General features: G+C 38.2%; 1 non-coding gene across 1 annotated transcript; it reads right to left on the minus strand.

Annotated features, from left to right (window-relative positions):
• Positions 1-4,562: 4,562 nt before the first annotated feature.
• LOC118677812 lies at positions 4,563-4,669 on the minus strand. Its single transcript, XR_004974538.1, has one exon. It is a non-coding gene; the product is annotated as a U6 spliceosomal RNA (small nuclear RNA).
• Between the last annotated feature and the right edge of the window lie 22,030 nt (positions 4,670-26,699).

A 26,699-nucleotide genomic window follows, 5' to 3' on the forward strand; every position in this document is an offset into this window, starting at 1 on the left:
CAGCTACATAGTAAACTAACAGCATTTTTAAGAACAAATATCTCTATCTGAGTTTAAATGTATGACTCTTTGGTGTTCATTTCAACACTCTCATCAAAAAGTTACAAATAGAACAGTGCCCATTTGGGCTTCAGTTAATTGCACACTTGTCCATGACCTCTACTAACTATTTATACTCAATAAATGAGGCAGGAAGAAAGGACAGTAGAAACTGATGAGAGAAAAAAATGGAACACTTTAGTACTAAGATTTTATATAATATAATTACTTGATTGTAACACTGAAATTTCTCACTGTCAGCAAAGCTTCATCAGAAATTTTAGAACTTGATGATTGATGTGGCTTAGTGCCCAAAAGAAATTGTGCTTAAGTTATATAAACGACTAAAGTCTGTGACAGAAGATTGCGCCTAAATATAACAAAAAATGACATAGCAATATTAATCACACAACAAATGAAAATGTTTGGTCTCATATTTGATTTACTGACCCGTAATCTAATTTTTCTTTGAACTGGAAGAGTCAAAACTGTTTGTCCAGAGAGATGTTGCTGGGATAGTCTAATGGGGATGTGATGTATCTATTTCAGTAAATATTCTGAGAATGTTGTATCATGGACAAAGTTATTTATATACAACTATTATACTGAATGGGGTAACTGAATTGGAAGACTTCTCTTTTCTGGCTGTTGCCCCCACTATAATTTTTGCACATATGTTCGCTTAGTCTCCACTGAGATATTTTCATCATTTATTGACAGGAATTTATCAGTGATTGCCCACCTGCTCAGCATGAACTAGGCCAGCCTTTGAATACTATAATGGGAGAGAGTATTCAGGTCACAGAAGTGCAAATTTGCAGAAGCATAACTTCCTCTGTGATTAGAAGAGAATTCTAGTAATTGCTAGAGGATTTCACCTTTAACATCCACAGCAGGGAACTCTTTCAGATGTTCCCTGATGCAAGACACAAAGTCCGGGATTTAACTTTCCTTTTGTTTTTCCTTTTTATTAAATTTACTGGGGTGACACTGATTAACAAAATTATACGGATTCCAGGTGTAAAATTCTATGACATATCATCCATACACTGTACTGTGTGTTCACCACCCCAAGTCAAGTCTCCCGTTGGTCACCATTTATCCGCCCTATACCCTCCTCCATCTCCCCCAAAACCCATCCTCCCACAATCACCACATTGTTGTTCGTTTCCATGAGTTCTTTTTGTTTTTTTGTTGTTGTTTCTTAACTTTCAGATGTTGCTCCCAGGCATTTCCTGCCCTCTGCCTTGAGAACAAGGGCTGAGAATATTGTTCTGTGTACTCTAATCTTTCACAAAGAAGCTGATCACTCAATGCCTCAGATCTAATGGAGTGCATCCCACAAGCACCTGTGGACCAAGGCACTCACATCCCAGCTTCCAGGAGTATAGGCTGCTGATAGGTCATAGCTGAGTTTCCCTCCTATGATCTGGGAGCCACCTAGCCCAAGGTTATGCCCCTCCCCAGTGGCAGTCCACATCCAATGACTGGTTAAGGAAGGGGAATAAGGAGGGGGAAAGGACCTCGTACTTTAATTGGGGACAGTTCTAAAGAGACATATAAACTCCAGAACTTGTTTATTGCAACTACCAGACAGTTTCAATCTCTCCCTCTGCCTAATCCTACTTCTTTCAATGCCCCCACATTCAATTCCTGAGAGCATTCGTCAATAAAATTGGCTCATGCAAATCTCCATCTCAAAGCCTGAACTAAAGCAGTAGAAGTCAGAGTGCTCCTAAAAAGCAGATTCTAAAATAGAACATATAGTCAATAATATTGTAATAACTATATATAGTGCCAGGTGGGTACTGGAAATATTGGAGGAAACGTTTTGTCTAGCCACTATGCTATATACCTGAAACTAATAGAAAATAATATTGTATGCAAACTGTAATTGAAAAAAATTAAAAACTTAAAAATAATAAAATAAAATGAGATTTTGGAGCTGAATCATCTGCTGATCGCTAGCAGTAAATACCCCATCACTGGTAATAGGTGGAGTGCTAATATCCTCTAGCCCAGTGGTTCTCAACCTTGGCTGCACATTAGAATCACCTGGGAATCTTTTTTTTAAAATCCTGATTTCTGGGCCTCATCCTCCGGAAATTCTGTTTCTTTGTTACTAATGTTGTGGCCCCACCCCAAACATGGCAGTTAGCAAACCCCATCCCCAACAAACCAGAGGTCAGGTTGGTGTCTTGACCTCTGGAAGTAAGAGCCATCAGTGGGAAAGACCAAGTGGATGCCTCTGCCCAGATTTGACAGTAAATTGTTAGGCTGCTGCATGGCCTGAAAAACACTTGGGCAAGATCACTCACTAGATAAGCCATCTAAATTAGCAAAAGTGATAACTAAGGTTGAAGAGAACCCAGAATGGGTAGAGAAGAGTAAGGCAATAAGTATCAGGTTAGCCTCAAAACCAGTTCCAGTATTGGCACTGCTTTTTTATTATTATTATTTATTGTCTAAAGTTTTACATATGTCTCCTTTTTCCCGGATTGACCCCCCGCCCCTTACTATTCCCACCCTGGAGGGCAAGCCCCCACCACCCCAGTGTCTGTGTCCATTGGTTAGGCTTATATGCCTGCATAAAAGTCCTTTGGTTGATCTCTAACTGCCCTCACACCACCCATGCCATTTGTCTCTGGATCTATTTTTATTAATCAATGTATGTTGATCATTATATACCACATATGAGTGAGATCATGTGATATTTATCTTTCTCCGACTGGCTTATTTCGCTTAACATAATGCTCTCCAGTTCCATCCATGCTGTTGCAAATGGTAAAAGTTCCTTCTTTTTTATAGCAGCATAGCATTACATTGTGTAGATGTACCACAGTTCTTTAATCCATTCCTCTGCTGATGGGCACTTAGTATGTTTCCACAGTGGCTGCACCAGTCTGCATTCCCACCAGCAGTGCAAGAGGGTTCCTTTTTTTCCACATTCTCGCCAGCACTTGTCCTTTGTTGATCTGTTAATGATAGCCATTCTGACAGGTGTGAGATGGTATATCATTGTTGTTTTTATTTGCATTTCTCGAATGATTAGTGACTTTGACCATGTTTTCATATATCTCTTGGCCTTCTGTATGTCCTCTTTCGAAAAGTGTCTATTTAGGTCCTTTGCCCATTTTTGATTGGATTATCTTCCTTTTGTTAAGTTGTATGAGTTCTCTTTTATTATATATTTAAATAATATTACTTTGGGTATATTGCACTAAAGAAAATATATCATTAACTTAATTTCAACTTTTCTTAGTGTAGCTACTTGAAAATGTAAAATAACATGTGGCTCATATTTGTGGCTTGAATTATATTTCTATTGGACAGGTTTGCTTTATAACATCTACATGCAACAAAAATTTCACCTAAAACTTTTAACCAATAGAAAGCCATCAGTTGCTAAATACATGTGATTTAGCCAATAGAGTAACAGCTATTTAAGTGGCCATGGTCTGCTAGGCAGAAAAGAGCATAATGCAAGCTAAGGAGAAACTATAAACGAAAAACATTCTTCCAGCTGACTCCTTTCTTCCTCTTTATAGGCCTGGCATGAATAGCACCCATAAAGCAGGACAGGAGGCTGCAGAGATCTGATTATTTCATAATTTTAACAGATCATGAGAATCTTTCCTAAATGCTTTGTCTAAACTCAAAATCTATATCCAGATCACTTCATCAAATAATTATCTCTGCAGCAGTTGTCCTGTTTCGATTGTAGAGAGTCCTGTAGATCTTCTTGCATAAAGGAAATAAATCTTAAAAACGAAAGCTCTAAATAAAAGATAGACATTGCATTTTAGAAACAAAGCTTAAAATAATGCAGTAACTACAATATTCAATCATCCACTGTAAAATTATCTGCTGTAATCTCCACTTCTGGTTATGGATAGCTAAATAGGGATATATAAACAAACAACATCAAAGTGCCTTTTTGGCTAACTGCCACCCTGCCACTTCTGAACTGAAGCCAATTATAATGACATCACCCTAGCTTCATGTCCTTTACTGACCTTCCCACTTAGGTTGCCAAAATGTATTAAATTTCCCCTCCACAATTTGTCTTTTTCCCTTTGTCTTTGTTTCTTTAAATAATGACTTGACATCACTTGACCTCAACCTACAATTTTGGCTGATAATATCACTGAGCAATACACTTACATAAATGGCCTTGTGTAATCATCTGTTGTGTCTCAGGAAAATTCATGCAAGAAGAAATTGAATTTGTATGACATGCAACTGAAGAAAATTCTTTTAAATATTCTAAAAATCACCATAGGAATGAGTTTCTAAAGATCATGGTACTTGCCTGGCCAGCAGGCATGGCTCAGTGGTTGAGCATCGACCTATGAACCAGAAGGTCATGGTTTGATTCCCTGCCAGAACACATGCTCAGGTTGCTTGATCCCTAGTGTGGGGCCTCCAAGAGGCAGCCAATCATGATTCTCTCTCATCATTGATGTTTCTATCTCTCTCTCCCTGTCCCTTCCTCTCTGAAATCAATTAAAATATACATATTTTTTAATATGAAACGCTTCATGAATTTGTGTGTCATCCTTGCACAGGGGCCATGCTAATCTACTCTGTATCGTTCCAATTTTAGTATATGTGCTACAGAAGCGAGCACCAATTAAAATATTTTTTTAAATATTCTGAAAATCAGACTTCCATTAGATAGCTAAGATGAAATAGTCTATAAAGCTGTAGAAATCCGGTTTCTATGGTACTACAGTTATAAAAATATAGAGTTGTAAATCCACCTGCACATGTTTATTTTAGAACTTTTTAAGTAAAAGTCACCCTGCCCACTAAATTGAAAATGAAAGTGGTTTCTCTTTGGCTGAGGTCTTCAAACTTGATCGAAGTCTTGAATGTGTTTGAGAATCCACAAATATTAAGAAAGAAAACTATATAATTATTTATCTTTTTGAAATAAAATTAATCCCTTTAGAATAGTAAAACAGGATGTTACTTTTCTTTTAAAATTATGGCTCAGTTAATAAAGAATTTTTACTGATAGGGTACTTAGTAATAAAATGTGTGCTAATCTATATTATTGTGTTGACTCATCTGTGAATTCGCACATGCTAATAAGTCAAGGATCATTACAATTGTTCAAGTATGAGGTTTTTCCCTTTGTTCAAAAAAAAAAAAATTCTTCACCTACACAGTTAATTAAAAGACCTCAAGTAACCCTGCTCTTCCTTTTTGTACCCTCTGTACTTAGCGCAGTGCCTAGCACATATAATATATTAACTATATTACTGGGGGGGCAGTCCCTGTGCCCTCTCGCAGTCCGGGACCCCTCGGAGGATGTCCGACTGATGCCCCTAAGCCAGCAGTCAGACATCCCCCGAGGGGTCTTTAGCACTGCTGTGGAGATGGGAGAGGCTCCCACCACTACCGCTGTGCTCGCCAGCCATGAGCCCAGCTTCTGGCTGAGTGGCACTCCCCCTATGGGTGCACACTGACCACCAGGGGGCAGCTCCTGTGTTGAGCATCTGCCCCCTGTGTTGAGAATCACAGAGGTTGGCCGGTTCACCATTTGGTCGGTTTGCGTATTAGCCTTTTATTATATAGGATATATGTGCTCTGAATATATTAGTGTCAACTTTACAGAGTGCATTATTGTTAAAAGCAAGGGCTGTACTGTCAAACTCCTGGGTTCAAGTCCTGGCTCTGTCATTTACTGAGTGTGTGCCCTTAGACAAGTTATTTAATCTCTTCTATATTTTCTTATTTGAAGAATGGGTATGGTAATAGCCCTGAACTCATTAGAATGTCATGAGGAATAATGAGTTGGTACATGTGAAACTTTTAGAACAGTATCTGAAGCATAGTTTAGAGCTCAATCAACTATAACTTTTATTAAATAGTAGCACTTACTTGTACTTTATAGTTTACAAGTTCTTTCACATATTATATTTACAATCTACAAAATCATGTGACCTAGGTAAGACAAGTACCTAGTACTCTTAGCCTGATTTAACACTGAGGAAACAAAGGCCCAAGGTCACACAATCAGAAAGGAGCAGAGCCAATATTTGAATCCAAGGTCTCTGAATCTAAATTCCAAATCTTTCCCATTACATACAGCTAAAAGGGATTCTCTGGATTATTTTCCTAATGGTGTCTGTAATATGAGTGTAGATATTTAATAATGCTAGAAATGTTGGGATTCACTACTCTCAGTAACCAAATTATGGCAGAGACATAAACATAATGAATAATCACTTTTTGTTGTTGATTTTCTCATTTGATCCCGGTAATTCTTAAGCACTAGTCTTGCTGAAAATGATAACATAGGTTGACAAGTTCTGCCTGCCCTCAAAGTTCATAGCCTAAAAAAAAACAAAAAAAAAAATAGAATATATACACGTGAATATATAATGTGGAGAGGAATATATAATGTGTCTAACAAAAGAGCAGACAGCACAGAGAAGAGAAATGCTGAGAAAATATTGTAGTATATAATAGATTATCAGAACTGAGTGGATACCTTGGTTTCCTCCCTAGGAAAGAAACTTGTCATCTGATCTAATGCATGGAAGATCAGTGGGCCTTGTTTTCACCATATGTAAAACTGAAGTGTGGATCTCCAAGACCATTTGCAATTTCACATTATTTTTATTACTATTATACTAGTGGCCTGGTGCACAGATTCATGCACATTGAAAGGAAATTTCCTATTGTTTCATTCTGGGTTTTAGCAACATCTATTTTAGCTTTAGGTGCAATATTGTCAAGTTTAAAAACCACCACTGCCAAGTCACTGCAGCTTGGCAGTAAACCAGATTTGGGCCCAACAGTGCCCCAGCAACAACACATCCCACAGCTGAAGGTGGAATTGCACAGCCCCGTGAGGAATCGGGGTCCCTCCCCTCTGGTTCCAAGGTGCGTCACCTGAGAACCGCAGTTGCCAAGTCACCACAGCTCAGCAGTGACTGCATTGAGCATCTGTCCCCTGGTGGTCAGTGTGCATCATATGTACTGGCCAGTTGGACCGTCGGACAGAAATTTAGCCTTTTATATATATAGATACATTCACATACCATTAGAAGAGTGTGAATAAGTAAAATCTTTTTGAGAACAATTTGCAAAATTGACAAACCACATACACATTGACCCAGCAAATTTACTGGAGCCATTTACTTCCATCTCTACTATTAGCCCTGATCAAAGCTGCCAGCATGCCTTTCCTGGATGACTACAACCCCCCTGCTTCTACTTGAGACCCACTACAATCCGTTCTTCATAAGGCAATTGGAACAATCATCTTAAAACACAAATCAGAGTGCCTCTTTACACTCCTTAAAATGCCACAACGACTTCTCATTATACTTGGGAGAAAATCCAAATTCCTTCCATGGCTTACAGAGCCCTGGGGATTTGCCTATGTTTCTGATCTCAGTCATACCACTTCTCTTGCACACCACACTTCGACCACTATAACCTTCTTTCTGTTCCTGTCTTTGTGTTTTGCACAAGCTATTCCTTCTGCCTCAAATGTGCTCTCTGCTCATCTGTTCAGATTTCAACCTAAATGTCACCTGTTGAAACAGGCTGCACCTGACAACTATCTAGAGTGAGCACCTAACCAATCTCTACCAACTAACTGTTCTTTAATTATCTGCACAGCACTATCATGACATGATGCTTTCTTATTAACTTATTCAACCTTTTTTATACACATATTTTTAATGTATTTATGTATGTTGGTACACTTTTTAGCATTTATGTGTTTATTTTTACTCTTCCTCCACACATTCCAGAGAATTTAAGTTCATAAAAACATGGGTATTTGTATACAATAGTGAATTTACAGAAAGAGAGATTTTTTTTTAAATCACATTTATCATCACACCAAAAAAATTAAGATATCTAGGAATAAACTTAACTAAGAAGGTAAAAGATCTCTACTCAGAAAACTACAGGACACTGAAAAAAGAGATAGAGGAAGACATAAACAGATGGAAGAACATACTGTGTTCATGGATTGGTAGAATCAACATCATTAAAATATTCATACTACTCAAAGCAATCCATAAATTCAATGCACACCCCATTAAAATACCAATGGCATATTTCACAGACCTAGAACGAACTTTCCAAAAATTCATCTGGAATAAAAAAAGACCCCCGAACAGCTGCAACAATCCTGAGAAAGAAGAACAAAGTAGGTGGGATCTCAATACCAGATATCAAGCTGTATTACAAAGCCACTGTTCTCAAAACTGCCTGGTACTGGCACAAGAACAGACATATAGACCAACGGAATAGATTAGAGAACCCAGAAATCAACCCAAACCACTATGCTCAATTAATATTTGACAAAGGAGGCAAGAACATTCAATGGAGTCAAGACAGTCTCTTCAATAAATGGTGTCGGGGAAATTGGACATGCAAAAAGATGAAACTAGACCACCAACTCACACCATACACAAAAATAAACTCAAAATGGATAAAGGACTTAACCATAAGACAGGAAACCATAAAAATATTAGAGGAATCCACAGACAGCAAAATCTCAGACATATGCCGAAGCAATATCTTCACCAATACAGCTCCCAGGGCAATGAAACCAAAGAGAAAATGAACAAATGGGACTACCTCAAAATAAAAAGCTTCTGCACAGCAAAGGAAACCATCAACAAAACAACAAGAAAGCCCACTGCATGGAAGAACATATTTGCCAATGTCATATCTGATAAGGGTTTAATCTCCAACTTTTATTGGGAACTCATACAACTTAACAAAAGGAAGATAAACAACCCAATCAAAAAATGGGTAATGGACCTAAATAGATACTTTTCGAAAGAGGACATAAGGAAGGCCAAGAGACATATGAAAACATGCTCAAAGTCACTAATCATCGGAGAGATGCAAATCAAAACAACAATGAGATACCATCTCACACCTGTCAGAATGGCTATCATCAACAAATCAACAAATGACAAGTGCTGGCGAGGATGCGGAGAAAAAGGAACCCTCGTGCACTGCTGGTGGGAATGCAGACTGGTGCAGCCACTGTGGAAAATAGTATGGAGTTTCATCAAAAAAACTAAAAATAGAACTCCCATTTGACCCAGTGATCCTACTTCTAGGACTATATCCCAAGAAACTAGAAACACCCATCAGAAAGGATATATGCACCCCCATGTTCATAGCAGCACAATTTACAATAGCTAAAATTTGGAAACAGCCTAGTGCCCATCATTAGATAAGTGGATTAAAAATCGGTGGTACATCTACACAATGGAATACTATGCTGCTGTAAAAAAGAAGGAATTCTTACCATTTGCAAAAGCATGGATGGAACTGGAGAGCATTATGCTGCGTGAAATAGGCCAGTCAGAGAATGATAAATATCAGATGATCTCACTCATTTGTGGAATATAATGAACAACATAAACTGATGAACAAAAACAGATCCAGAGACAGAGAAGCATCTATCAGACTGTCAAACCTCAGAGGGAAGGTAGGGGAGGGTGGGGGTAAGGGGGAGAGATTAACCAAAGGACTTGTATGCATGCATATAAGCATAACCAATGACACAGACACCAGGGTGGGGAGGGCATGAGTGGGGGGTTGGGGGGCAATGGGGGGATAAGGACACATATATAATACCCTTAATAAATAAAGAAAAAAAGTCAAGAACAAAACAAGAAAAAATCTACATATATAAAAAGCCAATGACCATAATGCAGTAACGACCATAACGACTGGTTGCTATGATGCCCACTGTGGCCAGCAAATTGGACTGATCAGGTACATATGTCTCCTTTTTTCCACACTGACCCAAGAGCTCTCTATGTGGTTTGCTGAGGCTGATCCCTGGCCAGCATTGTAGCTTTACTTATTCCTCTGCTCAAACCTGTTCTTTTTTCATTCTTCCCAGTTACTGTTCTCAAAAGTATCTTTTTTTTTAAATATATATTTTATTGATTGTTCACAGAGAGGAAGGGAGAGGGTAGAGAGTTAGAAACATCGATGAGAGAGAAACATCGATCGGCTACCCCCTGCACACCTCCTACTGGGGATGTGCCTGCAACCAAGGTACATATCCTTGACCAGAATCAAACCTGGGACCTTTTAGTCCACAGGCCGATGCTCTATCCACTGAGCCAAACCAGTTAGGGCTCAAGAGTATCTTTTAATAAGTACTACCCACTACTGGACTCTCCCACCCTGATCAAATGCGGGCCAGCTGGCCAAACACTACACCCTCTTCCCCCTGGCCAGCCCCACCATGATAGGCCCGCAGCCCCTCCCCCCCAGCCAGCCCTGCCCCTGATTGCCCCCCCACCCCAATAGGGAGAAGGGCTGGCCAGACAACCACCCATGACCCCACCCCCAGACTGCTGGCCCCCAATCAGCACTCCGCACCCCATTCAGGGGGCAGGGCCAGCCCGCCCTCCCCATGGCCAGCCACACCCCCAATTGGCCCCCCAACCCCAATCAGGGGCGGGACCTGCCGGCCAATTGCCTGCGCTCCCTCCACCCAGCCAGCCCGGCCTTGATTGGCCCCAATCAGGGTGGGTTGGCCGGCCAACCTCCCACTATCTCCTCCTCCTGACAGGCCCAGCCCCGATCCGCCCTGATTGGGGCCAGGTGGCTGGAACCCACCCGTGCAGGAATTCATGCACTGGGCCTCTAGTAAATAAATAAATAAAAATAAAAATATGGGGTTTGCCTGTTCTGTTCACCAGTGCATCCCCAGCCTCAATAACAATGCCCAGCATATAATGGGCACTTGGTCAATGGATAATTCTAGTAATATAACCTATGAGCATTTTTCCACACACGATAGTTTCAAGTATGCACATAGAATAAATTTGCATAGAATAAATTTCCAATTTATTTAACGCATCCATTAAGTTTCTACTAGTTCTGCTGTTTGAGGAACAGAGAATAAAATGGATGAATATCAAATGACCTGATGAAAATTTGACTTCCCACCCATGCAAACAAAAGGTTTAAAAGATAAAGAAAAGATATTTAATAAGAAAGAAAATTTAAATGTTAATAGGATCAATCTGGGACATACAACATCCATATAAAGAAAACAAAAAAGCCCAAATGAAAGAAAAACACTTCTGAAAGCAAAAGAAAGACAAGAGTTCCCAAATAAAAAGGGGCTAAGAAGGCAGAATTATAGAAGAAAAATAAATAGATAATAGATAGCTAGACAGATGATAGATTAGATAGATGATAGATAGATAGATAGATAGATAGATAGATAGATAGATAGATAGATGATAGATAGATAGATAGATAGATGATAGATAGATAGATAAATAGATAAGATAGATAGGCAGACAGATGATATGAGAGATATATAGATCTCTTCACTAAAGTTTAGAATACCAAACATAACTAGAAGACCTTAAAACTTCTTTCACAATCCTGAAAATTGCTTGCTGTTACACTCCTCTGTGAGGGTGTTTCTAGATAAGATTAACATTTGGATCAGTGAAATAAGTAAATTGACCCTCCCCGTGTGGGTGGGATGCATCAAATCCACTAAGGGTCTGGATAAAACAAAAAGCAATGAAAGGGAGAATTTGTTCCCTTCCTGCTTGCCTGGTTGAACTAGAACTAAAACTTCAGTCTTCTGCTGCCTTGGACTGAGATTTACATCACCAGGTACCCTGATTCTCAGACTTGAACTGGAATGACACCACCAGCTTTCCTGAGTTTCCAGCTTGCAAATGGCAGATCATGAGACTTCTTGGCCTCCATAATCGTGTGTGTGTGTGTGTGTGTGTGTGTGTGTGTGTGTGTGTGTGTGTGTATGTGTACTTTGTTTCCCTGGAAGACCTTGACCAATACAAAAGGCTGGAAGAAATCCCAGCAACAACACAGCACTGGTAACTCTTACGCAGCCAGCTCTGGGCAGTGAACTTCCACTGGACAGAGAGGCCCTGTAGCCTCAGAGGCCAACCCCAGAACACTGCCACCCAGAGGCTGACCCACAAACTGACTCTTTGCTAAACACAAAATAAGGCAGTCTGGGAAACAAATGCAGCTTGCTTTAAAATAAGGACTGTGGTTTACAACACAGAGGAACAGTGTATCGCAGGGAAACTCAACACTCTCCTGAATACCTGGCAGGTCTAAGGCGAGCCACACTGAAGAATAGAAGAACCGAAGGACCTTCACTACTGCAATATTTTTTTTTCTTTTTTCACCTTTTAACTAAGAAACCAATTTTTTTTCTTTTTTCTTTTTTTTTTCTTTTCCTCTTCTTCTTTTTTTTTTTTTCTTCTTTTTTCCATCACCTGATTTTACCCTTTTAATTACTACCTTCTTATTTTTAACCAGTATTATTACTGCTACCATTTTACCATTTTTTTTTAAAGTGCCATTTTATTTTCTCTTTATTTTATTTTGGGATTAGTGTTCTCCATTCTATTTTCATCGTTATATTATTGGTTATTTCTAGTTTGCATTCATCTCCAGGGAGCTGTTGCTGGAATTTGTTGGGATTAATGGCTGTTCTATAGGAGTATTCTCCTCATATAAAAAAGTCTCTTCCCCTCTTCCACTTCATTCTCTCTTTTCGCTCTTTTATTTTCCTTTCCTTTCTTTTCTCGCTTTTACTTTCCCCCCTCCTTTTTCCCAATTTCATTTTTGCACTCCTTTTTTTGGTCCCTAATTTTCTTTTCTTTTTTCTCTTTTCTCTTTTTCTCTTCCTTCTTCCTTATCCCCTAATTCTCTTAATTCAGGTGGTCACCTTTATTTGGGGTTATTAATATCGTGAATATATTTGTGTATAGTGCCTGGTACGTGGTGCCTTGTTGTGTTGTATTTTGTGCCTTTAAATCAACACAGCAGATCCAAGCAACAGCAACCTCCTGAGCACCACACCCTCTGCTGAGGAACAGCAGCTGTACGTGAAACCTCGCCCCACCAGCCAGAAGAGCCACCACAGCTGTGAACAGCACCCACCAGAGGAGTTGCTGCCAACTGAAGAGGAGCTGCTACCGCAACCGCCCGAAGAGCAACCGCAGACCAAGGAGTCACTGCCACCAAGGGAGCAGCCACTGAACGACTCAACGTCTAGATATGTCAGTGAGATCAAACATGGGTAGACAAAGAAACCCCCAAAGGAAAGAGAAGGAGGACTCTCCAGAAAAGCAGCTAAGTAATACAGAGGCATGCAACATGACAGAAAAAGAATTCAGAATAAGGGTCCTAGAGTGCATAAACCGGATGGAGGAAAAAATCGACAACCTCAGCAAGAAGCAAGAAGAAACAGATGAAAAAATCGATAACATATGGAAGAAGCTAGAAGAAACAGATGAAAAAATCAACAACTTAAGTAAGACCCAAGAAGAAATGAAGAGTGATATAGCTGCAATGAAAAACTCCATTGAAAGTATCAACAGTAGACTAGGAGAAGCGGAGGACCGAATTAGTGATTTAGAAGACAAGGAAGCAAAACACACCCAAAACGTACTGCAATTGGAGAAAAAAATGAAAAGACAGGAGGAGAGCCTAAGGGAGCTTTGGGACAACATGAAACGAAACAACATACAAATAATAGGGGTACCAGAACAACAGAAGGATGAACAAGGATTAGAAAACCTATTAGAAGAAATAATATCAGAAAACTTCCCTGAGGTGGGGAAGAAAAAAGTCACACAAGCCCATAGAGTCCCAAACAAGGTGAACCCAAAAAGACCCACACCAAGACACATCATAATTACCATGGCAAATGTTCAGGACAAAGAGAGAATCTTACAGGCTGCAAGAGAGAGACGGAAAGTTACATACAAGGGATCTCCCATTAGATTGTCAAATGATTTCTCAACAGAAACACATCAGGCCAGAAAAGAATGGACGGAAATTTACAAAGTGATGCAAAGCAAAGGACTGAATCCAAGAATACTCTATCCAGCAAGGCTATCATTCAAACTTGAAGGGGAAATAAGAAGCTTCACAGACAAAAAAAGGCTAAGGGAGTTTATCACCACCAAGCCAGCAATGCAAGGAATGCTAAAGGGACTGGTATAAAAATAAGAAATAAAAAGCTCAGAAAGAAAACAGCCACACAAAAACAGAAATGCCTACAAACAAGTACCTTTCAATAATAACTTTAAACGTAAACGGACTAAATGCTCCAAACAAAAGACATCGAGTGGCTGAATGGATAAAAAAACATGACCCATACATCTGCTGTCTACAAGAAACCCACCTCATTAGAAGGGACTCACACAGACTGAAAGTGAAAGGATGGAAAAATATCTTTCAGGCAAATGGAAAGGAAAAGAAAGCTGGGGTAGCAATACTTATATCGGACAAAATAGACCTCAAAGTGAAGGCCATAACAAGAGATAAGGAAGGCCACTTCATAATACTAAAGGGATCAATACAACAAGAAGATATAATCCTGGTAAACATATATGCACCCAATGCAGGAGCACCCAAATTCATAAAAAAACTCCTGGAAGATATCAAAGGAGACATCGACAACAATACAATCATAGTAGGGGACTTTAATACACCACTGACAGCACTGGATAAGTCCTCTAGACAAATAATCAGCAAAGATACAGTAATCCTAAATGACTCACTAGATCAGATGGACTTAATAGACATCTTCAGAACACTTCACCCGAAAGCCAGGGAATATACATTCTACTCAAATGCTCATAGGACATATTCAAAAATAGACCATATATTGGGTCACAAGCAAAGTATCCCCAAATTCAAGAAAATTGAAATCATAAAAAGCGTCTTCGCAGACCACGATGGCATAATATTAGAAATAAACTACAATAAAAACAACCCAAAATACTCAAACACCTGGAAGCTGAATAGCATGCTATTAAATATTGATTGGGTTACCAATGAAATCAAAGAAGAAATTCAAAACATCCTGGAAACTAATGACAATGAAAACACAACAATCCAAAACCTATGGGACACAATGAAAGCAGTCCTGAGAGGGAAGTTTATAGCTCTACAGGCCTATCTCAACAAACAAGAAAAAATGGTAGTAAATCATCTAACTCTACAACTCAAAGAATTAGAAAGAGAGCAACAAGAAAACCCCAGAGTGAGCAGAAGGAAGGAGATAATAAAGATTAGAGCAGAAATAAATGACATAGAGACCAAAAAAACAATACAGAAAATCAATGAAACCAAGAGCTGGTTCTTTGAAAGGATAAACAAGATTGACAAACCTCTAGCCAGACTCACCAAGAAGCAAAGAGAGAGGACCCAAATAAACAAAATCAGAAACGATAGAGGCGAAATAACAACAGACCCCACAGAAATACAAATGATTGTTAAAAAATACTATGGACAGCTCTACTCCAACAAACTAGACAACCTAGAGGAAATGGACAAATTCCTAGAAAAATACAACATTCCAAAACTCAATCAGGAAGAATCTAAAAATCTCAACAGGCCAATAACTATGGAAGAAATTGAAGCAGTCATCAAAAAGCTTCCAGCAAACAAAAGCCCAGGACCAGACGGCTTCACAGGGGAGTTTTACCAAACATTCAAGGAAGAACTAAAACCTATCCTCCTCAGACTACTACAAAAAATTCAAGAGGAAGGAACACTTCCAAGCTCATTCTATGAAGCCAGCATCACCCTAATACCAAAACCAGGTAAAGACAACACAATGAAAGAGAATTACAGGCCAATATCCCTCATGAACATAGATGCCAAAATCCTCAACAAAATCTTAGCAAATCAGATCCAGCAGTACATCAGAAAGATCATACACCATGACCAAGTAGGATTTATCCCAGGGATGCAAGGATGGTACAATATCCGCAAATCAATAAACGTGATACATCACATAAACAAATTGAAAGAAAAAAAACACATGGTCATATCAATTGATGCAGAAAAAGCATTTGACAAAATTCAACACCCATTTTTGATAAAAGCTCTCAGCAAGGTGGGAGTAGAAGGATCATGCCTCAACATAATAAAAGCCATATATGACAGGCCCACAGCCAACATCATACTCAATGGACAAAAACTAACACCATTTCCCCTAAGAACAGGAACAAGACAGGGATGCCCCCTCTCACCACTCCTGTTCAACATAGTACTGGAAGTGTTAGCCATTGCAATTCGGCAAGAAGAAGAAATAAAAGGCATCCAAATTGGAAAAGAGGAAGTAAAACTGTCCTTATTTGCAGACGACATGATATTATACATACAAAACCCTAGAGACTCCATCAAAAAGCTACTGGACTTAATACATGAATTTGGCAATGTAGCAGGATACAAAATTAACCCCAAGAAATCCGAGGCATTTCTATACACCAATAGTGAACTTTCAGAAAGAGAGATTATAAAAACAATCCCGTTTACCATTGCACAAAAAAAATTAAGCTACCTAGGAATAAACTTAACTAAAGAGGTAAAAGACCTCTACTCAGAAAACTACAGGACGTTGAAAACAGATATGGAGGAAGACATAAACAGATGGAAGAACATACCGTGTTCATGGATCGGTAGAATCAACATCATTAAAATGTCCATACTACCCAAAGCAATCTATAAATTCAACGCACTTCCCATTAAAATACCAACGGCATACTTCAGAGATCTAGAACGAACTCTCCAAAAATTCATCTGGAATAAAAAAAGACCTCGAATAGCTGCAGCAATCCTGAAAAAGACCAAAGTAGGGGGGATCTCAATACCAGATATCAAGCTGTATTACAAAGCCACTGTTCTCAAAACTGCCTGGTACTGGCACAAGAATAGGCATATAGATTAATGGAATAGAATAGAGAGCCCAGAAATCGGCCCGAACCAATATGCTCAATTAATATTTGACAAAGGAGGCAAGAACATACAATGGAGCCAAGATAGTCTCTTCAATAAATGGTGCTGGGAAAATTGGACAGATATATGCAAGAAAATGAAACTAGACCACCAACTTACACCATACACAAAAATAAACTCAAAATGGATAAAGGACTTAAATGTACGACAGGAAACCATAAAAATTCTAGAAGAATCCAAAGGCAACAAAATCTCAGACATATGCCGAAGCAATTTCTTCACTGATACAGCCCCTAGGGCACTTGAAACGAAAGAGAAAATGAACAAATGGGACTACCTCAAAATAAAAAGCTTCTGCACAGCAAAAGAAACCATGAACAAAACAACGAGAAAACCCCTGTGTGGGAAAACATATTTGCCAATCTCATATCTGATAAGGGCCTAATCTCCAAAATTTATAGGGAACTCATACAACTTAACAAAAGGAAGATAAACAATCCAATCAAAAAATGGGCAAAGGACCTAAATAGACACCTTTCAAAAGAGGACATTAAGAAAGCCAAGAGACATATGAAAACATGCTCAAAGTCACTAATCATCCGAGAGATGCAAATCAAAACAACAATGAGGTACCATCTCACACCTGTCAGACTGGCTATCATCAACAAATCAACAAACGACAAGTGCTGGAGAGGATGTGGAGAAAAAGGAACACTTGTGCACTGCTGGTGGGAATGCAGACTGGTGCAGCCACTATGGAAGACAGTATGGAGTTTCCTTAAAAAACTGAAAATGGAACTCCCATTTGACCCTGTGATCCCACTTCTAGGAATATATCCCAAGAAACCAGAAACACCAATCAGAAAGGATATATGCACCCCTATGTTCATAGCAGCACAATTCACCATAGCTAAGATCTGGAAACAGCCTAAGTGCCCATCAGTAGATGAATGGATTAGAAAACTGTGGTACATCTACACGATGGAATACTATGCTGCTCTAAAAAGGAAGGAACTCTTACCATTTGCAACGTCATGGATGGAACTGGAGAGCATTATGCTAAGTGAAATAAGCCAGTCAATGAAGGAAAAATACCACATGATCTCACTCATTCATGGATAATAGAGACCATTATAAACTTTTGAACAATAATAGATACAGAGGCAGAGCTGCCTCAAACAGATTGTCAAACTGCAGCAGGAAGGCCGGGGAGGGTTGCGGGGCAGGAGGTAGGGGGGTAAGAGATCAACTAAAGGACTTGTATGCATGCATAGAAGCATAACCAGTGGACATAAGACATTGGGGGATAGGGGAGGCTAGGGGACTGTCTAGGGCGGGGGGATAAAATGGACACATATGTAATACCCTTTGTAATACTTTAAGCAATAAAAAAAAAATAAAAAAAAAAGGCTGGAAGAAAAATGATTAGAAACCAAGAGGTAGAGAGCCCTAGCCAGTGGTCAGCAAACTCATTAGTCAACCAAGCCAAATATCAACAGTACAACGACTGAAATTTCTTTTGAGAGCCAAATTTTTTAAACTTAAACTATATAGGTAGGTACATTGTTATTAACTTAATTAGGGTACTCCTAAGGCTTAGGAAGAGCCACACTCAGGGGCCAAAGAGCCGCATGCGGCTTGCGAGCTGCAGTTTGCCGACCACGGCCTTAGCTAGGAAGAACAATTGATCCTCTGTAGAGGACTGAAGAGAGGAAGTATGCAGATAGATTTGATGATGAAAAATTGAAAAAATTCATCTAGTAATTTCTATATACTCTAGGAAGAAATGTAACAAAGTTGCATCCAGATGTTTAAGGAGAGTAGAAAAGTTTTGACATCGTTTCTTGCAGCAAGTGGAAGAGTTGGCCCATAAACTGTAGCAGGCTTGCTGGACAGTGTTAGGGTCCAAGTAAAAAACTAACAAATTCATGTTAGAAGCAATCTGCTGAGTTCATGATTTTGTCTCGTAGTTCGCATTTGCTCATGCACAAGCTTAGAGAAAACAGATATTTGGGTTGATGCAGAGTTGGTGTTTTGCCATAGAAATGTGATGATAGACAGAAGAGCAAGCCAATTTTGCTATTTAGAGAGGTATTTATATTGGTTATTTGTGGAAAATAACATAACATTCTATTTTCCTTTAATTGAACTTGATTTCACTCTTGATCTCCATTTAGCCCAGAGGCAGAAAAGAATATATTTTTTAATTATTAATACATGGAATCTAAGCTGGACAGGAAGAAAAGTGAAAACCCGAGAGGGATAATGATTAGGAGGGTGACGCAAGGCAGTCTGGGCTCAAGTAATTTCCACCTAAGGAATTAAGGGCTATGAATGTGCGTCCAGCCTGGTCTAGGGTTGGCTCTGAAACTGGATAGCACTGCACCTGAAGGGGCTGTAACTCTGAGTCCAGATGATCAGTACTGGGGAAGGCAGGGCTGGCAGTAAGCTACTGCCAGATGCAAAAGCTGACCAGAATATTAAGAAGCTCATGTCTTGACAATTCTAATGCCCAAGGGCTTATCCATCCATTTTTTTTCCAGCCCTATTTTGTCATATGATTTTTATTTAGATGGAGAATGAAGATACTCGATTAGTATACTCGCGTTGTTGCCTGCTTTAAAGCTAATGCCATTTTCAATTCTTGTTCCCAAAAAAAGTAAAATTATTTCTGACTGCATAAGCAAGGTGCTATTTAGTGGTCTAAATCCCTCACCTATACTTAAAATTAGTTTCTCTCTCCCTGGCTTTAGTTATACAACTCTCTACCTTTTGCATTTTAAGTGAATCATAGCCACAAAAGCTTACTCAGCTGAGTTATTTCTTAATTTCATCAACTCAGGTCAGAATCATCCTTTTCCACCCACATACACTTAGCTTTCAAATCTAAAAATCCAAAGAAACATTTAAATTATTAAAGTCAATCTTGTGAGACAGGATTTTGTCACACTGATGGCAAGTAATTTAAAGCAACTTCAATGTAAATTTGAACTGAAATTGGCTAACCAAGGCTCTTTCTCAAATCAAACCAGTAAACTAATACTGGTATATTCTGCTGCTTCATTTCAATGACCAAGCTTGACAGTTATTTTTGTGTTATTATTTTGTATTACTTCTAGTATATGGAGTAATAATAAAATAATTAATTAATTAACTATCTATTGAGTATCTGCTATGCTTAAGACAGTACACTATGAGCCCCAGGCTTAAAAAGGTGAAAGTCACAATTCTTGCTATATAAATTCTAAATCCCCTCATGTGGTTAAATCAAATGCACAAGCACTCGAACTCAAATGGGGAAGGAGTGTGAGTTGTCAACTAAAGCAGTTATAGGCAGAATAAAAAATAAAAGAGATATCTGATTAAACAGAGATGAAAGACTCCAACAAGACTCCATATATTTCAGGCTAAGTCAAAGGGAGAGAAAAGCATTACATTTGGTAGAAGTTGAAAATTTTGGCATAATGAGTTGTGCTGTGGAGGAAGGTGATAAATCTGGTTTGAGAACTTTTTAGTTGAAGAAAACTGTATAACATGCAAATAATGATGTCTAGCAGGCAGTTGGAAGTGTGTAGCTAGAGCTTCGTAGCAAAGTCAAGGAGCAGAACTGTAGAACTGGGAGTCATCTGCATGAAGCAATAAAAAGCTGCCACATCTTGAATGGTGAGAATTGGATAAAAACAAACTGTGTATGGGAGGATGGTTATCTGAGAAAAGAAATCTGTGGTATCATGGGAAGAAAAAGACACAGCAAAAGGAGACAGCAAAGGGATAAGTGCAAAATTAGTATTCAGAGATAGCCATAGAGCCAAGATGACATCAAAGAAATCAGAAAAAACTCTCATTGTAATATAGTATGATCAACTCTGTTTAATGCCACAGAGATTTTGGAAATGACTTATTTCCAAAATTACTCCGTATTGTTCATCTTGGGAATAGAGAGCATGCTGCTCCTAATAAGAGCTACCAGTATTAATTAATTTTCAAGCTAATAATTATATTTTAATTCTCTTTTCAGCAACATACCCATAAAATAATGTCTCTACCTGGAGAGCATTATGCTAAGCGAAATAAACCAGTCAGAGAAAGACAAGTATCACATGGCCTCACTCATATGCAGACTCTAATGAACAAAATAAACTGATTAGATCCAGAGACATAGAAGCATGGGAGAGACTGTGGAATCTCAGAGGGAAGATGGGGAGGGTGGGTGGATGGGAAGAAATCAACCAAAGAACTTGTATGCATATATACATAACACATGGATACAGACATTAGGGTGGTGAAGTCCTGGGGTGGAGGTGGGGGAGGGGGTGGGCTAGAAGAGGGCAATGGGGGAAACAGGGGGACATATGTAATACTTTTTCACAAGAAAGTCCCTCAGCCCGGCCTGTACACTCTCACAATCCAGGACCCCTCAGGGGATGTCCAACTGCCAGTTTAGACCTGATCCCACAGGGATCCCTGCGGGATTGGGCTAAACTGTCAGTCAGACATCCCTCTTGCAATCCAGGACTGCTGGCTCCTAACTTCTGGCCTGCTTGCCTGCCTGGTCACCCCTAACCCCTCTTCCTACCTGCTTGATCACCCCTAACCACTTGCCTGCCTGCCTGATTGCCCCTAACTGCTTGCCTGCCTGCCTGATTGCCCCTAACTGCTTGCCTGCCTGCCTGATCTCCCCTAACCACTCACCTGCCTGCCTGATCACCCCTAACCACTCGCCTGCCTGCCTGATTGCCCTTAACCACTCTGCCTGCCTGCCTGATCACCCCTAACCACCTTTGCCTCAGCCCCCGCCATCATGGCTTCATCCAGAAGGATGTCTGGAATGACATCCAGAAGGTCATTCAGCTGTCCGGTCTAATTAGCATATTACTCTTTTATTATTATAGATTATATTTTCTTCTTTGAATATACTTGATCATCATTTCCCTTCTCAGATGCTGTTTCTTTTTTTTCTAGAATATGAAAATAGATGTTATTTAAATTGAAAACATTCAGCAGTAATATTAAAAAATATTAGTCATATAACTGGGGCCTGGGAGAGAAGCCAAGGCAGCCAGGCACATAGAATGTCTCTTGGGGTAGGAGGGAGAGGACTCAATAGATGAGCATTTAACAATGGAGAGAAGAGAGGTATTTTGATTTTTTTAACAACTAGTGTGGCCATATGGGTCCCTACTAGCTGCATTTTGACTTTAAGCAAACTTTTCCTTTAAAAATGATCTCTCCCTAATCCAAATTCTATTTGTTACAACACAAGAAGAGCTTTCCATATGCCTTTCTCCACTTGCCAGGTTAAACCTACTAAAGATGGTGTATTCATAATCCGGGACTCAGCTCTGGCCAGTTAGAAAAAGGAGACGAGAGCAAGGCTGTGGTGTTATTTTCCATTGCTGGTTACTCTGCCTTCCCTAACACTTTTCCCTCCCCCACTGCTCACCCTGAAAATGCACACACATACACATACACACACACAAGCCAGAACATTTGTCCTTGGGAGCTCTTGAGTTAAAAAGCTCCAAACTTTCTTAAGAACGTAAGTTGAAAGGAAGAGATATAAAATTGGTATAGAAAGGAAGAACAATTTATTTTTTAGTTATTCTTAAGCACAAACATACATCCTGGATATTATCATTTCAAATAGCTTGTGCCTTTTTTTTTTTATCCTGTTCACCACTTTTTGGTTCACTCACTGTCGTCTATAACTACAGCACATATAAGGAATCTTATGTAAAGCATAAAAGTACTTAGGCTCTGAAAAATTAAGAAAGCCAACTCTATAATAATAAAAGCGTAATATGCTAATTAGACTGGACAGCTGAACGACCTTCCAGACATCCTTCCAGGTGACCTTCTGAATGAAGCCGGGCTGCAAGGGCCAAGCCCCTTGCACAAATTTCGTGCATCAGGCCTCTAGTATAAGAATAAATACATGGTGAGGGATAGAAAAGTATGGTATCTGATGGGTTTAAGTACTTTCTTTGTGCTTTGTAAATTAATCAGGAAAGATTAATTGAAATAAGGGCTTAGAGACCATCTTTCAGCTTTAAATAACCAGTCCCTCAAGTAGACCCTGCAAAAGTATATTTTCTCTGAAATTAGTCAGTTTAGACAAAGTTAATGAATGTGTGGCCACGCCTCAGAACTTTGGGGACTGAGTCACTGAGAGCGTTGTCACTTGAAAATACAGTTGTAATACATTCCCACCCAAGTTGCTTCTCTTCAGCTGCCCACAGTGTCTCCTAGTGTCTCCTAAACCCAAATACAATTAATTGTTTTTGATTAATAATATCTAGATCTACATTTCTACTCTTTTTTTTTTTTTTTTGAGGAAAGCACTCCACCCTTGCTTTATAACATCACAAAATATAAAGCTGGAAATAATTCTCTTACTCCTACAACAGCATCTTTGCCTGCCAACTTCAGGCACAGCCTTTTATTCCACACCTTGATTTCACAGATGAGAAAGCTAACACCGTGATTTAAAATATCTGAACCAAGTTCACAAATGAGAACACATTTGTTTTGGAAAACAGAAGTACATTGAGTTTATGAAAACAGATTGAATTTAAATCCAGTTGTTAATACAGTTGGTTTCTTTCTTCTGAGCCTTTCAGGAGAAATATTAATGTAGGGAAAAATCTGCTATTACTTTTATGCAGTATGTATCTTCATGCAACAAAGAACTTTATAATGATCTGATAACTCCATTTGGAAAGATGGTTTAGGTTCTTGTAACTAAGTATGGTCCTTGTATCAACAGCATCTGGGAGCATGTTAGAAATGGAGATCTTGGTCCCACCCCACAGTACTGAAATATTTCTGCATTTTAACTATATCCCCAGGTGATGTATATATGCATTAAAGTTTGAAAAGCACTCTTTTAGATGAACTTGGAATCACCTTCTCATCTTAAAAATGTATGAGTTAAAATGTTTGTGTTAACATCAACAGTATCTTATTATTCAAAGTAATTCTATTGTGAATGTTTTCATAAAGTAAAGAATCTCTTTTAAAACAAATTATCTCCAATTTATCTTGGTGTCAATAGGGAATTTTTGTATATGGACTTCGAATTACAAAAGATGAGACCAATCTAGGAATCACAGAAGTAGAAGTATGAAGAAATACAATGCTCTCAAAAATATATATATTAGACAAGCAACTCATAAGTTACTTTTATTTGAAAATGCACTAGCTCTATAGTTCATTAGTTCAAAGCTGATTTATATAAAATTTATATCAATTCAGTCAGAAGTTGGATGAAATTATTACTGTACTATTTATAGACAAGGAAGCCTCATAAGTTAATTCCTGAGAAAAACAATTTTCTTCTTAAAGAAAAACATCATTTCACAAATTTACAAGTCTCTACTTTCATGCAAGTAATTGCTGTTTAAGCAAGGGCATGTATTGTTATGTTTGTACACTCAACTAATTACAAATGGTTCTTTGTAATTAAAGCAACTTTTAAAAGACAACATTTGGTTTACTTGGTTTGCAGGGCTGTGCACTTAAAAATAATAAAAATGTTTTTAAGGCCTGTATACTATCCATGAATTAGACAAGTCCAAATTAGGCTGCATTGCTGAATTTTAATTGATTACCCCTTAATATCTGAATTTTTTCTTCCCTAAATAATATCCTTTGAAAGAGCTTAAAGACAATGTTATCATTTCTATTTTATGAATTTCTAAATATCTAAATAGATAGTATGACATTTCTATCAAAACTAAATCAATCTCCTGCATTAAGACCACCATCTTAACCTCTAGATTCGACATTTTGTTTTGTAAAGCAAAAATCCTTATAGATTTAGACATACAATTTTATTACTTTTAGGTACATACACATTGCCTTGTAGTTATCCTTCAACAATGACCCCACATTAAGTGGCTTTTTGCTACCTGCAAAGTAGGCTTTGGTGAATACTTTGAGGACTGTGCATAAAATAAAAATGTTGCACATATAATAGAAATTAATAAGATGCAGATCTTTTTTTAACATAACACAGAAGTGCTGTGTTTCATACCTGAAACTTCCACAGCTATCTATTTCCATTATCTTCCTTGAAAAAGACATGAATTTAGAATATGCATGTATTCCAAGCAAATGTAATTTCACCTGACTTTTTAGACTGCCTCTGAACTTAGAGTTTTCACACAGTATGACACACAACTTTGGTGGTACATAGAGCATGTGTTTTTATTGCATTTAAGTCTTTGGACTTTTATTTTTATTCATGTATTTAAAACCTTTCCCCATGTACAGAATCCTCAAGTCATTAATAACCAACATCTGCTGGTCATTTTCTTACATCTGCCACACAGGGTCATTTATTTAGTGGCCTTATATGACATCATCTTTCCAAGTTCCTGAAAGAACGTTATGACCAGAATAACAGTAAAAGCAGTTAAAGAATACATTACTCACATCTATGAACACATTATTTATAATAATATAAATGAAAATGACAACAGAATCTTTTCTGACCTTCTCGGGAGTGCTAAGCAGTGTTAAGGAGTGGGTTAATAAGGAAGAAAGTTAAAAGTAAACAGCACTTATGCAGAGTTTAATAGTTGTCTCTTAGGACACTATTTTATGAAGATCTTATGGAAAAGAAATTTTCTTCTGACTTCTTTATGCTGTGTAAATATTACCTCAGATAAATGCCATACTTTGTCTAAATAAGTCTGTGTAAACATAAAACTGTTTTATGTTGGTTTCCTTAGTTTTTCGACATTAATTCAAAATTCAAACCATGATTACCCCTAAAACACTCTATAAAAATAGTATGCATGACTTCATACACTAAGGATGATATTTTTCTTTATAAATGTCACATGAAATCTGTGGTAATTTTTTAAATTGAAAAATTGTGAAAACCCCAACTTAACCACAGATTGCCCTCCATCCCTTGTCCAGTAAATTCTAACTATAGGTTCTTACTATCTGACAGAAATCCTCTATAATCTTGAGGAGGGGGAAGGAGCCTTTTGTTTCTTGTACATCTGTCTGTGTGACTTTCTCTTTTCCAGTAGAGAAACATTATTTTCCAGAAGAAAAACATTATTATTCATATCTGCATAGGGGAAGTCCAAGGAATATGTTTTCTCCAGAAATAATGTTCAGAAAACTTAAAAGAGAAATAGCCATTCAGGACAAAAAGAAACAAATAAAAATAAAATTTTAAAATATGCATGCTGTTACCAAAAAATATACATGAGCCTGAACCAACTAACCTTCTATCAAAAATAAAATAAAAACAAATAAAAATAAAATTTGTGTATTTTAAATTGACTTTGAATGTTATAGTCATCAAAAAGAATTTGTTAAACACAGATGGTTAAAGCTTAACTTATATGAAGTTTTTATGTTAGAATATAAGTTTAAGTTTTTCAGTCAAGTACCAAAATTAGCAATTGCTACCAAAATGTAGGAAGTCGTTTAAGTTAGCTGCAAAAATATTACATTTAACTTCATAGTCAGTATTAGAAGCAGTAAATTTTTATGCTCCGGACTTTTTAAGAGAAGGAAAACCCTGTTTTAGTCATATATTACATAATTGACAACAAAATATCAGTGGAAATTTTTCTGCCTAAAAAAAAAGACGAAGGGAACAGATAGCTAATATGATAACTGCTATCTATTCTAAGTATATATGGGCGGTAGCTCTTTATACATTCATCTAAGAGGATCCAGCCTCTCTGCAGATAAAATAAAATTTTAGTTTCTTCTTTATTAGCTGAAGTGAAAGAGCACATTGGCATCTCATGATATCATTTCATTTCCCTTCATGTAACAGGTTTCTAGGTCTTTCCATCCCATACATTGAATGCTATCTCTCCCTTTGTCTTGTTTTTGCCCTTATTTTGAAAAAAAAATAAAAA

Source organism: Myotis myotis, unplaced genomic scaffold (genome assembly GCF_014108235.1).
Source record: "Myotis myotis isolate mMyoMyo1 unplaced genomic scaffold, mMyoMyo1.p scaffold_m19_p_2, whole genome shotgun sequence".
Taxonomy (NCBI): Eukaryota; Metazoa; Chordata; class Mammalia; order Chiroptera; family Vespertilionidae; genus Myotis; species Myotis myotis.